Consider the following 5,639-nt stretch of genomic DNA (forward strand, 5'->3'; position numbering starts at 1 on the left):
TTGACAATAGGTTGTAAAAAGCATTGTGGCTTCCTTCTTGTTCTCTCTTAGATAACTTGTTCTAGGGAAGGTAGCTATCATGTTGTGATGACACTCAAGTAGCCAGAGGGAGAAATTAGTGTGATGAGGAACTGAGCACTCTTGCCAAGAGCAAGTGAGGAATGAGGCTTCTAGCTAATTGCTTTGTGAGTGCAGCATTTTGAAAGCAGATCCTCCAGCCCCAGTCAAGCCTTCAGATGACTGTACACAGCCCTGGCTGACACTTTCATTGCAATCTAATGGGAGACCTTGAACTAGAAACACCCAGCTAAGCTACTTCCAGATTTCTGATCCTCAGAAACAGTGTGAGATAATGTTTTTTGTTTTAATTGCTAGGTTTTTGAGTAATTTGTTATGCAGAAATAGATAATCAATACACTTTGGTACTGACACTCTTTATCGATGTATAAGACACATACAGAAATGTGTAGGGGCCAATGAATTTTCACAAATTGAACACTTCCACATAACCAGCATTCGGATCAAGAAATAAAACATTACCAACCCCAGAAGACACCTCCTGTCACTGCTCCCCTTCCCTCAAGGATAGCCACTATCTTGACTTCTAACAATATAAATGTACTTTATATAAATGGAATTGTACATCACATATTCTTCTGTGTCTAGTTTCTTTTACTCATTTCATTTATGAGATTCACCCACATTTTGTGCTTAATTGTAGCTTGTTCATTCTATTGAGTTATCTGAATATGCTACAATGTATTTATCCATTGCATAGTAAATTTGTTATTTTTATCATATGTATTTCTTCCCAACATTTTGCCACATTTCCTTTATCATTCTCTCTACACCCACACATCATACATTCGTATACTCATTTATTTACATTTCCAAACCATTCGATGTAATTTGCAGGGAACATAACCCTTTACCTCTAAAATATTCAAAATATGTATTCTAAAAACAAGGATATTCTCTTATATAATCGAAGTGAAATGATCAAATTCAAGAAATTTTATCTTGCTACAGTCTTTTATCTAATATAAAATCCACATTCAAATTTTACCAGTAGTCCCAATAGCGTCCTTCATAGTAACTCTCTTCCCCCACCCAGCATCCAATACAACATCACACTTTGCATTTATTGCCATGTCTCCTTGGTCTCCTTTTTTAATCCTGAATAGTTCTTCAACTTTTCATTATCTTTTATGAAACGGACATTTTCAGAGTCAACTCACTTTTTATATTTAAAAAGAAAAAAACCCTAGACTTCTTTTAACCTTATTCTATTTCTGCAGTCATGTTTTTTTTTTTTCAAGCAAGCACTAATACATGTAATTGATTATTTTGATCAAAATATTTAGTTGAGTCTAAATAGTATGGTCAAAACTGTTTCTGAAATAATATGATAATTTGATGTAATCACAAAAGATCAAGCTATTTGGGCAAGCTCACCTTAAACTCAGAAAAGCCTCTAGCTCCAAAACCAGTAAATATGAACCTCCAAATTTAGATCATTTTCATTGCCTTTAATCTAGTCAAGGAAGAGCTCACAGGTCTGTTTGTGGGTTATTTAAACTTAGCTACCATTCACTCTAGAACAATAACAAAGGCGAGATGTTCACTGTCAAAAGATATGTACCAACCACCACAATCTACTGACACTGACTGCTTCAATACTTAGAATTCCAGTTCAATTTAGTCCAACATTCATTTATTGAATGTCTACTATGTGCCAGGTACTGTGCTAGGCTCTAGGAATATTCAGACAATTAAGACATAGTCCCTGCCCTCAAGAATGAGCAGTAAGTATAGTGAAAGCTATACATATACACATATATCTATATAACCCATATACCATACTTATATAGAATGAAGCTTCTATGTAAAATAGATATGTAAAAAAACAAACAAACAACAACAACAAACAAAAAACAAGTATACGAAGGGAGCACTAGAAGAGCAGGTCTGATATGAAGGACAGGTGACATGGGACATCAGGGAAGGCTTCATAGAAGAGGTGTGGCCTGAAGTACATCTTAAAAGACACATGAAGTGTTTGCCAAACAGAGGATTACAGGGTGTGTGTGTGTGTGTGTGTGTAAAACAGGGGTTGTGGAGGGCAGCACAGCTGAGCAGAGAAGACAAGCTGTGGGGTTTGATGCTGTAATATAAAGAACAAGACAGGGCAGGGGCATATCTCAGGTTTCTTAATGATATCAAGGAGCTTGGATGATGTCTTGTAGGAAAAGAGCCTTTGATTAATCTTGATTAATCAACTTGTCCACAAGTGTAGAAAGCTAACAGGTGGCAGTATTCTAACTGGCAGTATTCTAACTTATGCATCACACAATGTAGGTATTATTTTCCTAAATAGCAGAAAGGTCATCAAATTTCTATTTTTAAATAATCTAGCCATTTTTAGGGGCATGAATTTAGGTGGGGGAAAAGAGTGTGGACAGGGAAACTTGTAGTGGGTTAGGTGAGAGATGAGGAGGTTGTGAATCAGGGCTGTCATGGAGGTGACAGAATCAAGAAATAATCTGGACATAAAATTAGCAGCAACTGGTGATTGACTGGATGTGGAAGAAGTTGGCCTTCATAGTTGGTGATGCCAGCAAGCAAGACAGCAAATACAGGAAAAGCCTGTTTAGGGGAGGTGAGGGGCAGAGTGCACAGAGAAAAGAGGATATGTGTCTGGTTTTGGTATGTTGAACAGAAGGTACCCATGGAACATTCAGGTGGAGATACCTAATCGGAAGTTCTGGGAAAGGAGTTAAGATTTAGAAGTTATCAGCATATGAATGGAAAGTGATGGGTTAACAAGTGATTGCCCAGTCAGAGTGCAAAGAAGTGAGCCAGTGACAGACCAAAGAAAAAACCAATATTTAACAGAGTAGGTGGAGGAAGTCCAAGGGTACTTTAGTTGGACACTAAAAGCAAAATGACATAGTGATATATTGTCCTTCCGTGATGGAATTAGCCACTTCTTAGAATATCTGTACTTGATCTTTGCACTTTTAAAGATCATTTAAATCTACTGTTTTTCAATATCCCTTGATCAGAAAAACAATTTCTGTTTATCAAATATTTAATTTCTGCCCTCTGAAGTCCTTCAGATAACCCTTCAAATGAAGGCAGATAACTGTGACTCAACTCAGGTCTCTCCTCTTGGCTGAAACATTCTCAGTTCCTTCAACATATGATCTTCAGCCTTCACCTCTGGAGATCCTCTCCTGTGTGTGTACACTGCAATTTGTCAACTTGCCCCAAGTGTAGAAAGCTAACGTGTGGCACTATTCTAACTTATGCACAGTACAATGTATTGTTTTTCTAAAATCAACTTTATGAGCAGCCACATTACACTATTAGCTGTTTGAATGTATAGTTAACTAAAATGCACTGCCCTCCCCTCAATGTAAACATGTAATCAACTCTTCTTTCCCAGCCTGTACTTCTACAGTAGATTTTTGCTTAGCCTAATAGTAGTTTTCACATTTCTGTTTTTCTTCACTCATATAAAAAGCTTTCTTCTTGTTCTTTTCATCTTGGGGGGAGGAAATGGCCAGGAAACCTGACAGTAGAAAAAAAAATGTAAACAAATATGTAGTGACCATCAGACCAGGGTGAATGTCAAGAATGGACTGTCCTGAAACTCCAAACCTGTGGTGAATGTTTTGATCCAACTACAGGATTCTGGCTCTACAAATTTCAAGTTTAACAAGAAAATGGATAAAGATGAGTCATATGGTAGCCATTGTCTTTCTGACTGGTTAATTCTATTTTCTTTAATTGCTTGTACATTGCATAAAACTGCTTTCCCATTTTCTTCTGAAATCTCTAAATGATTCAATTCAAAGTTCATGTTCCTTTGGTGGCAGTGGACAGGGCCTCAATCAACCCTGAAAGATTCTCTCTTCAGCAAATGTGAAACAAATGGAAAGAAAAAAATCCTCAACATTTAGATGTGGCATGGGATTCAACCTCAAAAAGTCGAGTACCATTGCCACATATCTTCAGCTGAAGGCCAAGGATGTGAACTCATAAAAGAGGCCAGCCGCTTAGTTCTGGATTTTGTGTTTTTCCCCAAAGAGCAAGGATTGCTGCATCCATTCTTTGTGAAGCCAAGATATTAGATTGGTTCTCCAGTTTCCATGTCCTTGAGCATCTTCCCATTTGTGTCCCATTAATGGACAGGTGCTTCCTGTTCCAGTGTGACTGCTGGAGCCAAACGGCTTGGGGTTTAGATCTTGGCTCCACTATTTACTGGAACAGTGACCTTCAGGAACATTAACCTGTCTGTAAAATGGAGTTAATCACAGTATATACCTCAGGGCTATGAGGAAGAGTTAACAAGTGTAAATCACTTAGAAGAGTGCCAAGCACATATGCATTCAACTAGTGTTAGATATGATTTTTTTTGGTGTTCCTTGGTCTGAAATCAGTTTTGATACAGGTATTGGTCCTGCTTTAGTTCCCTCGGTACAGATAAATCAGAGGTGAGCAAGTTAATTATTAGCATGTAGACAGATGGTTAAAGTTATAGGCAACATAGTAGAAAATGATTGTTATGGTCCCAAAATTTCTATCAATTGGGAAGACAAGGCAATTTCCTCCTGTATACACTTTATTTACACATGCTAAATCTCACTGAACATATCACACTGTCAGGGAAGATGGCTAAGAGCATTAGGGTTGTCAGGGTAATTCTAGCTTCTGGCCTTGTTTTGCACCATGTAAATAAATAGCCACGGGCAATATTGGGGACAAGGAGGTAAGGGGTGAGGTGGAGACAGTGTGGCAGAGTTTGCAGTGAGGAAGGCAGGCAGGCAGCAGCAGTTCTAGCCAATCAACACTTTATTTTTCCAGTCAACACCTGCAGATGTTACTATCCACTTCCTGACCATAGTAGGGGGCCCCGCCACTCTTGAACTACCCATGGCCTAGAGAAGCAGGTCTCCTTTTTTCCCCTGGGGGTAGCTAGAAAGCCCCTCATCCCCACAAGACAGAGCTCCTGCTCACTAATGCAGTGCTGGTGCATGTGCTATGGGATCCCGGCTCTGCTCTTCTATCACGAAAGGCTGAGATGAACCAGGCCAAAGGTGCAGTGGAGGTTCCACTGGCTAGTGACCTAAGTGCTCAACTACTGGCCTGACTCACCACCTCAGGTTTAGTCTGTACCTCTGAGACAGGAACCTCCCTAAAGTTCAGCCAGGAAAGGAGGAGCTGGCAGAGTGGGGACTGAGCTGCTAAGGACAGGACACAGCAGGGAAATAAAACAGAGAAGAGTGCAGGACAAAAGAGAGCAATGATAAAGTGCCTGAACTAAACAACCAAGTGGGACACGAGGACAGAGCAGCAAAGGTCCCTGAGGATAGGAGGAAAAAGAAAGGGACAGACCACCAGGGCTTGGGGCAGACTGGAATGAGAATAGAGATGAGGCAGGGAGGCAAATGCAGGCTGTGGGAAGGACTCTCCTAGTCCTGTTTACATCCACTAACCCAAATGTAAAATTATTTACAAACTTAAAACCTATCCCAGGTACTGTACCAGGCCCAGGACAGCAGGCAGGCAGGCAGAGGGTGGACTGGCTACCATCTGACAGCCAGCTTCCCCACATATTGCCCCTCCCATAGTAG

The sequence above is a fragment of the Pteropus alecto genome, unplaced genomic scaffold, assembly GCF_000325575.1.
Source record: "Pteropus alecto unplaced genomic scaffold, ASM32557v1 scaffold110, whole genome shotgun sequence".
Classification (NCBI taxonomy): domain Eukaryota; kingdom Metazoa; phylum Chordata; class Mammalia; order Chiroptera; family Pteropodidae; genus Pteropus; species Pteropus alecto.